General features: G+C 46.6%; 1 pseudogene; it reads left to right on the forward strand.

Moving 5' to 3' along the window:
• Positions 1-3,829: 3,829 nt before the first annotated feature.
• On the forward strand, positions 3,830-11,128 carry LOC145419354 (interferon-induced very large GTPase 1-like; annotated as a pseudogene).
• The last annotated feature ends 367 nt before the right edge of the window (positions 11,129-11,495 follow it).

Consider the following 11,495-nt stretch of genomic DNA (forward strand, 5'->3'; position numbering starts at 1 on the left):
ATCTGAGCTGAATGATGGACTGGCTGATGTGTGGACGAATACTTGATGAGAAAATTCAACCGAGTTTTGAAAACTGCAGTTGATTTTCTGTGATCTCTTGCTTTCCAAGTTTGAAGGGTGCTGAAAGACCACAGGGTTTTGTGATCTTTCAGCACTCATGTCAATGCACAGGGAACTCTTAGGGCTGAAAAAGGGATGCCGGAGAACCTCCGAGGGTGTTATCCGCTGGTGTGCATCCAAGGCCAACATCTGTTTAATTAAGCTGACAAATAAGCGTTGGCCAGCTTCTGGTCCTCGTCTAAACATTATTATTTGTTCAAGGTCATCCAGACGCGTCAGTTTTATGCATCTTGTCTCCAGGGACTCATATCCTGTCTCATACTGAAATTGTTGGTCAGTCTTAAATGTCCAGCGCTGTTGCTTGTCTTTGTCTTCAATGAAATAGTCTTCAGTGTAGACGCCAGAGTCTAGAACATGATCTGGTGGCTGACCCTGAGTCTCTATGATGAATTTCAAAACATCATAGTCTTCATTTCCAGGGTAGAGTGGCAGCCCTGTAGCAAGCTCCACAGCTACCAGCCCCAGAGACCACATGTCAATTGCTTCATTGTAAGGAAGGCCAAGCATAACCTCAGGTGCACAATAACCAACCGTCCCCACACGGTCACCAGGCATCACTGCAGACGCAGGACATGCGAGGCCAAAGTCTATAAGTTTGACTTTGATGGGAGACTCGTGGCGGTTTACAACCATGATGTTTCCAGGTTTGAGGTCAGCGTGCACCATTCCCACAGAACCCAGGTGGGACAGAGCATTTGTCAGTTGACCTAAAATTGGCCTGACTTCGCTTATGGGGAGACAGTGGTTTTTCCGGTCCCATATGTAGTCCCTCAGGCATTGATCAAGGAGTTCAAATTTCAGGCAAACCCGCTCTCCGTCGTGAAAAAAGCCGTTCCATTGAACAATGTTGGCGGCATCTGAATCCAACCTTCGCAGCTGCTCCAGGATGAAAATTTCCAATTTCGCCTGTTGCAGAATATCAGGGCGGCTCTTGTTCACTTTAATAGCCACAGCTCGGTTAGTCATGGTATCACGACATTTGGCTACAATACCAAAGCCCCCTTCTCCGAGGAAAGCCTCTACCTTGTAGTGCTTTCCCAAAATGCTCCCTTTAACTAATCCAAGCTCATTTGAGCTGAAGGATGGGTGAGCTGACATGGTGAAATGTGTCGGCTTGGTCGGTGAATTGCTAAGTAAAATTCTCTCAAAACTCTCCAAAAAGGGTTTGCTTGCTGTCAGGTCAAGGTCCGTTGAGCATTAAAGTTTAACAGAGCAAAGCTCCTATTTAAGGGTTTTTTCTCTCAGCAAGATGATGACATAACAAAGGATCTATGTCATCATCTTGTGATGTCACAAGATGTCACCTTTTTTCACAAGATGCATTCCATTTGGATCAAAGGCATTCTATTTTTTCAGTTGAAACACTAAAAAAAAACAATGTTTCAACAGGCCAGGCTGCATTTTCTGCTGCAACATCTCAACAGGAGATAATAAGATAAAGACAAGGAAGACTGGTGATCTATCCATATCAGCAACATCGGCAGGTTTCTAGTGCAGGAAGTAATAAATTCAGCCCTCGTGTTTGCACTACAGGTTGCTTTCATGAGTATTTCTGTTTTTGTGGTGGGGGAATTTTTCCTCGTTCCAACGATGTAAACAAAAACATTAATTGTGCTTTCCGCAATGACTAGTAATCATTTTGTCCTACTGTTCATTTACAGAACAGGAAAGGTTTTGTTTGGTTATGATTGTTTTGCAAGAAATACTTCAATCACAGTGGGGTAGTCTTGATTAAAATGTTATATGAGAACTGTGGCACCATGTGTGACCAGATATTGGCATGTAGTCGTCGCCAGACTGTCATCAAAAGTGTGAAGTTTGGGACAGACTGGACAAAATACATTTTTAGAGATGAAAATCTTATGTCCAGTGATAAATGATCAAAATTCCACCATAAACATGGCTTTGACAAAGATGTCCCTTTCTGAAGTAACCCCAAAAAGTTCCTGAAGTAACCAAATGGAATTTAACCAGTGACCTCTCACTTTGCAGGCGAATGTGTAAACCAGCGATGCCTGGAAAACACTAAAACTGTGCCAAAATGTCATTTTACATTCAAAATGGCGGACTTCCAGACTTCCTCTTTGGATTGGGTTCACTGAATCTGTGTGTAATAAATGTCATACACGTATTTCAAGCTGTAAATAAGTTGTTAGAAGTTCTTTAAAATTTCTTAAGTGGTGCTGTAGATCCATTTCCGCAGTGCCAGTCACTTTTAAAAAAAAAAGTACATTTTGACCTGATGTGAAGAATGCAAAAAATGTCATTAGTTTGGAAGCATGTTTGGTATATGATATACTTGCCTGACTAATAATAATTTATTATTACTATTACTACTGTTGTTGTTGTTGTACAATGGAGCCTTTCCCCTGTGAATGACCAGCTCCCAGCTAAAATGTGTATTTTGTGCCATTTATAAGGTCAGTGCTTTATCATACCTTAAACTGTGCAGGGTAAAAGCCTCAGTTGCTGGGAAAAGCACAGGTGTATTAGAGTTTTTCTGAATTGCTAAAACACTAAACCCCATTGTAAAAACTAAACTGTCAACTATGAAAACTCTTTCATCAAATCAGTCCCACTGTTGCCAAAATCTTAAACACTATTCAAAGCTCAGTCTCCCATTTAGCAAAACTCTAAACACAAAACACACTTAGCAGTGTGGTGCACCTGTTGTCGTGTGAAGGCTGTGTGCAGTAGTGATGTCTCCTGTGTGTCGAAGCTTTGAAGCGTGTGTCGGGTAATCTCGTGGTAGTTTTGTAAAGCGCGTATCGAGGCTTGCTTTGATTACGTATGCAGTGATGTTCGAGGCCTCGCGGGCAGTCCGTACCACGTGACTGATTCAGGAACTGGCTCGCCGGTTTGCACCAGATTCTAAATAAATTGGGCAGCAAAACACAGCTGATTCCCCGTCACATTGTGTTGTGGAATTGGATTACGTCCCAGTTACATACTTACTTGAACATTTCTCCTTCGATGGAACCAGCAAGGAAGAGAATATTTGTCTGACAACATTTAATCTCATCTCTCCTAATAAAGTATGCACACAGTAATAAATATCACAAATGATAAGTACCATAATATAAATCAACAACACCACAGATCTTATAATCTGATTTCTGTCTTTTAGTTTATTAAAAAGTGAAGCACCACACACTAGTTTGTGTCATTGTCCAGATGTACATAAGCATGATTACACAGTTACACAATCATACCAAACTCTGTCCTGATAGTTTCCACTTTCTCTTTTGTATCAGACATACTGAGACAATATTCGGGATAAATAACCATGAAAACAATTTATTTATTAAGTTTAGAGGTTTACACATCACATCATTATAATCATTGAGCCTGTCTGACTTTAATCGTCCACTTGATGGCGCAGTAGAGCCAATGAATCGTCACAATGCTTCGAACCATGAGTCGACCAGTTGGATGGAAAGCTTCAGTTCATCACAAGGCTTCATCTCACCATCACTAATGAAAGCTCTTATAATTTGGCTGCTATTAGAGACCATTGATTTAGGCTCTCTTTGGTTACTACGTGGATCTTTTTTCAGACAAATTAATGAAAAAAATATAATAAATGGAAAAACAGAGTACAAATGTGGACAGTTAACTGGATATTACAGCGCGATTTCAGTGCATAAATACATAAATGCAGGTCTGAGACATAAGTGGTGCAATATTGATAGAGCTCACATGACTCCGTCCTGTTCGTATCCCAATGGATGTTCAGATGGCAGTATTTCACTGCTCAGACAGTTTTCTGAAGTAGAACATAATTACAAAGCTATCCCAGTGTCAGTACGCCTTACCTTTGCTTGTCCCTGACTCAGTCACTATGGATGTTGAATGTCCTCTGTGGACATTCAGGCAGATAACAAAAACATGGAAGAAAACTAAAATCAAGGGTGATTCAAATGCCATCACCATGAAGACAATGCCCATCTGCAAAGCCGAGACACCCATGGTGTTTTTCTTCCGCCTGGGTTCACTTCCAGTGTCAAAATCTCAGCTCATGAACACTGTGATCAATGACCGTCACAGCACCTTCTTCCATAGAAATTGTCCAGGTAGCACCAAATCTCGCCTGCTGATGGATGGTGTGGCAGAGATTGCCTGGTACTGCCCTGCTGGAAAACCCAATGACTCCTTCACAGACTGCACTGCCTTTTGTAATCTTCATGGTGATGCTCTGTCATTTGAAAAACAGCGTGAGATACTGATTGAAAAAGCTTCAGTCACTGTTGTTCTTGTGAGAACTCTGGAAAAAGGCCAGAAAAGTACTACAGTCATCTCAGACCTTTACAGGTCACCAAAGCCTCTCATTATTCTCATTGCTGATACTGATGGTAGTGCAGTTCAAGTCAAAGATGGAAAATACAAAGTGGGTCTGAAAGACAGAAGCCAGTCAGATGTTTCTGAAGAACTGAAATGTCATGATCCTGGGCCATGTTGGCCCAGTATTCTTAGTTTCATGTATTTTTGTATTTTGTTCCTTATTTAGGCCATGCTTCCTGGGCTGCCCTGTTACGTTGTTCCCTAAGTGTTTTCCCCTTGTGACTCTTACCCCTTGTGTGCCCCTCTGTGTATCTGTGAGCCCTCGTCTCTCCTTGTGTTTTATTCCATGTTTTCCCCAGCCCGTTACGTCTGTGTTCTCCCCGTGCTCTCTCTCCTCCTGTCTGAACCTCTGTACTTCCTGTTTTACTTTGCCCGTCTCCCGTCAGTGTTGCGTTCACTCCTGCCGTGTCTTGTTATGATTATTAGTGTCACCTGTGTTCCCCGTGTGCTCCCACTTCCCTCGTTAACCCTCTGTGTATTTATGTCTGCGTCTCCCTCAGTTCTGTGTCGCGTTCTCCCTCATGCTGTGTGTTTCTACCTGTAGCTCCCTGTGTGTTTTGTTAGAGTCTTCCCAGTTTAGATTTTGTATTCAGCAATAAAAGCTGCCATTTTGAGTTCAGTCCTGTCTCCAGTGAGTTTGCGTTTGGGTCCAATTCCTGCCGGCACACAGCCAGATCATGACAGAAGAACGCGACCTCGACATGGACCCAGCAACTCACAACCCCTCTGCTGAGCTCCGTGAGGATTTAATCTACACAGTGGAGTATCACTGTCAGGAGTGGGCAGCGCTGCCAGGGGAAGAATATCGGGAAACCGTAGCCATCCGTTTACAGAGGATGGTGTCCGGACTCCCATGGCTATTCTGCGCGCTACACCCCCACATCCAGGACTTCCTTTTCTCCACCGTACGCATCCACCCGGAGCAGCCGCTCCAGTATGAAGAGTCGGAGGATGTTCAGCCCGGTCCGCTGGAGGATTCGCGGCCTGGCTTGTCTCCTCCCCCTTCTCAGCGAAAACGGCGTGCACGCCGCCGGCGTTCCCGAGCAGCAGAGCAGCTTTCTTCCTTTGGTGAGAGTGATCGTGTTTTTCACATTCCGCTCAAGCATTCGGCTCCCAGGCTTCCGGACATTGCACCCTCTTTGAGTAAGACTGTGCTTCCCTCCGTGGACTTTGTTAAGCCTGAATCTGTAGATTGTGACTCAGCAGAATTAAAGTGTCAGGGTTTTGAGGCAGTTAACTCAGTAGCATCTGTTTCCGTGCCTGTTGTTCCTCTGAGTGAATCCAGTGTCAATGAGCGAGCAAGTGATTCTTCTGTTCTGCCTAAACCTGGTAATATAGAGACAATTAGCCATGTAGCTACTCAGAGTGACTGTCTTACCTGCTCACCTGCTCTGTCACCAGAAATCCATGACAGTAACCAAATGGGCTCTGTTAAGTGTTGTGTTCCACGGTCTGACCATTTGAACTCTGTGCACCAGGCATTTAGCTCAGTCTCTGCAAAGAATGTTCAGGACGCGCCTCACGAAACGACTTTTTTTGTTGTTTCCTATGGGACTGCCACTCAAACCTGGGACGGTGCTGCACCTCAGCTGGTAAATGTAGATGGCAACGGAGCGCCACCTTCTCTCGTGCCTGCTAAGCAGGAGACTGTTTCTGTTTTTCCTCGTGGACTCCTTGAAACTGTGTATTCAATGCCTGCTAAGGTTAAGAGCCGCAAGGTTTCATCTGCTATACATAGACTGGCAAAGGATTTTAGTTTGAGCACAGCAGAGCTGGTTGCACAGGTTTACTTTTCTGTTCCCCGGTCATGTCAGTTTAACTCTGTGCGCCATGCTTTTTGGCCAAGTTTCATGGACTCTGTGTGTACTACGTCTCGGGCTACATCCTGTACGACTGTGTGTAGTGTTGTTTCACATCCAGGTTATACAGACGCTGCTTGTGTGAGTTCTCCAGTACCCGTGACTGCTCCTAAACTCACTCCTTCTAAGACTGCTGTCCTACACCAGACTCCCCCACATACTGCTACCAGAATTGCAGCCCCGCAGAACTGTTGTAATCAGCTTGTACACTCTGAGGTTTTCCAGTCTGAGCTCAGCCACACACCACCACCATCATCAGCCCTAGATATAACAGTGCATGCTGAGGGCACAAACCATCTGAGACTGAGTGTTCTGTAACTGATGCTCCTTCTAGTGACTGTTTCATGTGCCAACCCGTTCTATCTTTTGACATGTCCAGTGGGGCCCAGTCAGCTCCACAACCAGTGATTAATCATTCAGTTTCTCGAGTGAGCGGTAACAAGATGGTTGCTTCCTTTGTTAAGCTAGCCAAAGCTGTTCGCTACTCCTCTGAACCTGTTGCTGTGAAAACTGTTGTGGGTGTTACTTCGTCCCTGGACTGTGTGGCTCCCCATCCAGTTAGATCTGAGTCAGCCTGCCGAGTCGGTTCACCTATGGACTGTATGAAAATTGACTTTGTTTCCCAACCTGTGATTGTCCTTCCAGCCTCGATTCTGAAAAGACCTGTTTCTGGCGTTCTTCCTTCTCTGACCTGTGTTAGGCAGCACACCGTTCCTCAAGAGACAGTTGCTGATGTCTGTTTTGAAACTGCTTCGGTGACTGTCCCTGAGCTAACCTCCTCCAGGACCGCTAGCGCTAACCTGGAGAGTTTAATAGCAGTGGATTTCCTAGGACCTGCTTGCTTTAAGCCTAGGTCTCCTAAAACTGAGTTTGGCACCAATAACTTAGTTCACCCAGTGACTGTTACTGTTCCTGTGCTTCGCTCTCCACCTCCAATTCCTCTACTCAGGGCAGCACGGGCCCAGCTTTCCCTTGCACCCGTATCAGCTCCTCGGGTGAGGGTGGCTGAGGTCAAGCTGGTCCCTGCTTCTGTCCCTAGCCTGGCAGAGACTCCGTTCATCCCGGCACCCGTACCTGCTCCTCGGTACGGGTGCCGGTACCGAGAAGCACCCGTACCTGCTCCTCAGTAATGGCTGGTTGATGGACACCCAGCCATTGCCTGCACCTGTTCCGGTTCCCCGGGTGAGGTCAGCCGTGACCCTGCCGACTCCTGCACCCGTCTCAGTTCCTCGGGTGGGAGCGGCAGAGGTCCCGCTAGCTCCTGCACCTACACCGGCCCCCAGGGTAAAGGCAGCCAGAGCCCAGCTCGTCCCTACACCCATATCTGTTCCTCGGGTGGGGATGGCTGGTGTTCGGCCAGGCCTAGCACCTGTTCCTGTTCCCAGGAGGAGAGCAGCCAAGAGTCAGTCACCTGCTCAATCACAAGTTCAATTACCTGCTGACCCGCCATCACTGCAACCACCACTACAACTTGCATTTCTGTCCATAGCACAGTCATTAGCTCAGTTATCAGCCCAGTTCCCTGTTTGGTCACCAGCTCATTCTCTAGTTCAGTTAGCTCAGTCACCAGCCGAGTTAATAGCTCAGCAACCCGTTCAGACACTGCCAACCTCAGCTGGAAGCCTTTGTGAGCTTTCTCCGCCAGCTGAGGACTGCGTGGTGCTGACAAACTTTGGACAGACTGTTTGCCCTGCACAGCCCCAGCCGTTGCATCCCAAGCCGACTGCGTGTCCTGTGCAGCTACAGTTAGCGTCCCCTCAGCCAGAAGTCTCTGCACCTGCTGGCTCTGCATCTGTTCTCGCTGGGGGTTCAGGGGAACCTCTCCAGCCTCTCCTCATCTCCGCTGGGGGTTCAGGGGAACCTCTCCAGCCTCTCCTCGTCTCCGCTGGGGGTTCAGGGGAACCTCTCCAACCTCTCCTCGTCTCCGCTGGCGGCTCTGGTCAGCCCGGCCAGCCTCTCCTCGTCTCCGCTGGCGGCTCTGGTCAGCCTGGCCAGCACCTCCTCGTCTCCGCTGGAGGGTCAGAGGGGCCCGTTCAGCCGTTGCCTGGTCCGGCCTCTGCATCAGCTGCACCCACGCCCGGTCCGGCCTCTGCATTGCCTTCAACGTTGCCTGGTTCAGCGTCGGCCTCGGCCTCAGCTTCGCCTTCAGCTTCGCCTGGTCCGGCCACCGCTTCGGCTTCAGCTTCGCCTGGTCCGGCCACCGCTTCGGCTTCAGCTTCGCCTGGTCTGGCCCCCGCTTCGGCTTCGCCTGGTCCGGCCCCCGCATCCGTTCCAGCTCCGTCGCCTGTGGCTGCCACGCCGCCGTCTGGTCCTGCCTCGTCTAGTCCTGCCTCGTCTGGTCCTGTGCCCACCAAGCCTCAACCAGTACGCCCGACGCTCTGCTGCCGCCGCCGTCTTCCACACGGCCGGCCTCCGGACCCGCTCTGCTGCCACTGCCACTTTTCGCGTGGCCGGCCCCCGGAACAGCTGGACTGAACTTTTGTGCTGTCGCCCCCAGGTTAACCTTCCGACCTCTTTGAACATTGCTTCCATGTTTTGACCTGTTTTTGTGTATTTGTGGACTCAGTTTTGGTCTCATGCTCCTTGTCTTTTGTTTGGTTTCGTTCTCTCCATCCTGGTCCCCCGCCTCCCGCCCTGGGTGGGTTGTTTTCTGTTATTCTTGTGTTTTGGTTCTTGGGTTTGGGCTGTCGGGAGCCAGCCCTTGAGGGGGGGGGGCAGTATTCTTAGTTTCATGTATTTTTGTATTTTTTTCCTTATTTAGGCCATGCTTCCTGGGCTGCCCTGTTACGTTGTTCCCCAAGTGTTTTCCCCTTGTGACTCTTACCCCTTGTGTGCCCCTCTGTGTATCTGTGAGCCCTCGTCTCTCCTTGTGTTTTATTCCATGTTTTCCCCAGCCCGTTATGCCTGTGTTCTCTCCGTGCTCTCTCTCCTCCTGTCTGAACCTCTGTACTTCCTGTTTTACTTTGCCCGTCTCCCTCAGTTCTGTGTCGCGTTCTCCCTCATGCTGTGTGTTTCTACCTGTAGCTCCCTGTGTGTTTTGTTAGAGTCTTCCCAGTTTAGATTTTGTAGAGTTTTTGTGTTCAGCAATAAAAGCTGCCATTTTGAGTTCAGTCCTGTCTCCAGTGAGTTTGCGTTTGGTTCCAATTCCTGCCGGCACACAGCCAGATCATGACATGAAAGGAATTATCAGAAAGATTTTATATGAACCTCATAGATCCTTCCAGCTTGAATTCATGGCCAAAGTCCCTGGAGTCACAGTGGATGAAGATGATGAAGTCTGTCAAAAAGGGAAGTCTGCTGCACTGAAAACAGTTAAAATGCTTCAAGGGATGGGAATTTCAAAGAACAAAGATACATTTCTACCTTGTCAAGGCGATCTGTGGCATGAGCGGTGTAAAATAAATAAAGAGCTGTATCACCTTAAAGGAAACATTGAGAAGGAAAAAAGTCATAAGCAACAGCAACTGAATAAAATAAGACAAAATCAATGCAAAGCTTCATGTAGTGAACTGATGAAGTCATTCACAGAAAGCCTCTTGTCTTTGCCATCAAAACAGAAGGAGTACTTCCTGAAATGGACTCAGATCTTAATAGATGCCCTATCCACAGACATAGCTGGACTGGCCATCGCGCATACCGGGCAAATGCCCGGTATGGTTTTATGGGCCGATGGATTTTTTTTTTATTTTTTTTTTAGGAAGGGTATATATAATGAAAGGTGTTGGATTGGCCAATTGGTCATGATCGACTTTGGGCTGGACCAATTACAGGCCGGATGCACCCTCCCCCTTGTTTAGCAATCTCGTGATTTTCGCGCATTGCATGCCGGGAACTCGTGGCAAAACAATCCAAGTAGCGCATCAAATGCAAGCATTTGCAGCACCGCAAAACGTTCATTCTCCGGTTCCAATACCTTCTTGTTTTTTCTTTGCCGCACAAAAAAGGAATGTACAAAACAAAAGGAGAACAATGCCGTTCCGTACAAAGACAAACTCGACGAAAAGACAAAGAAAGGATACGAGGAAAAATCAAAGGAGTGAAAGGGTCAGACCCTTACGAGCACACAGAGTGGACAAAAGACGTTAGCGTGCTGCCCAACTTTCACCACGCTCAGATTTATAATTATACGGTTCTTGGAGTGAGTGCATACACTCATGAAGTTTAGTAATTTCAGGTCACTGCAACAAGCCCAGGTACAGTTTACCGACGATGGGTACAGGACCTTGAAATGCACCGTGAAAGACCATCGTACGAACAAAGGTAAGTTTACCAGTCTCACAAATCGTCGTCATAAATATACTTTCGTTAACCGTTTATTAATAGGACCTTTGAGCTCAACGGTAATTAATTAGTAGTGGAAATAATTTCTGGTAGCATTACAGAAATGTAGCAGTGACAAATTAATATTGTATGTTGTAATCGTACTGGACAATTAGTGATACAAAACAACTGTTTTATCCTGTGAATAAAAGTATATGTTTTTGTCAATGTACCATGGTAATAACAGAAGCGAAACGCAATATTGTGTCAGGACAATTCACTATTTATGCACAATAAACAAAGGAGCATAGCGCAATAATTTCTGTTCAGCGCCAGACTTGCTTGTAACCTATATCACCAATTATGTTAAGAAAAATGACGTATTAACTACTACAAAACTCTGACCTTTGTGGGAATGCTTGGAGCAGACTAACATGTGAGCTGAGTGTTCTGAGACGTTATATTTGGTATATCCAGACCATCCGTCGGCTCTTACTTCGGAAACATGGCTTAAAAAATTTCTCTTCAACAACGTAATCCGATTAAAAAAAAAAAAAATCTCTTTACCCGTCGGCTTCCCGTGGCTGTCATGCGACCGACTATTGCAGTTAATAATACAACAGCTTGTTGCCATTTTTTGGGTTTCTTTTTATCGCTGTGTAACTGAGTTCAATTGAAAGCCTGCGTGCGCTAGTACCTCTTGCCACAAGTTCCCAGAATCCTTTGCGGTTTTACCCCTGAATGACGTCACATTTTCAATCTTTATCCTGGTGGGCCGGTCTCTAGTCAAAATGCCTGGGCCGATTTTTTGTCCCAGTCCAGCCTTGTCCACAGATGATCTCTCTTCAATTCTCCAAAGCTATGATGAAAAGTGGACTGAGCTCTTGACTCTGAAAAAGAAACACGACAAATCTG

The sequence above is a fragment of the Astatotilapia calliptera genome, chromosome 4, assembly GCF_964374335.1.
Source record: "Astatotilapia calliptera chromosome 4, fAstCal68.1, whole genome shotgun sequence".
In the NCBI taxonomy this organism is placed as follows: domain Eukaryota; kingdom Metazoa; phylum Chordata; class Actinopteri; order Cichliformes; family Cichlidae; genus Astatotilapia; species Astatotilapia calliptera.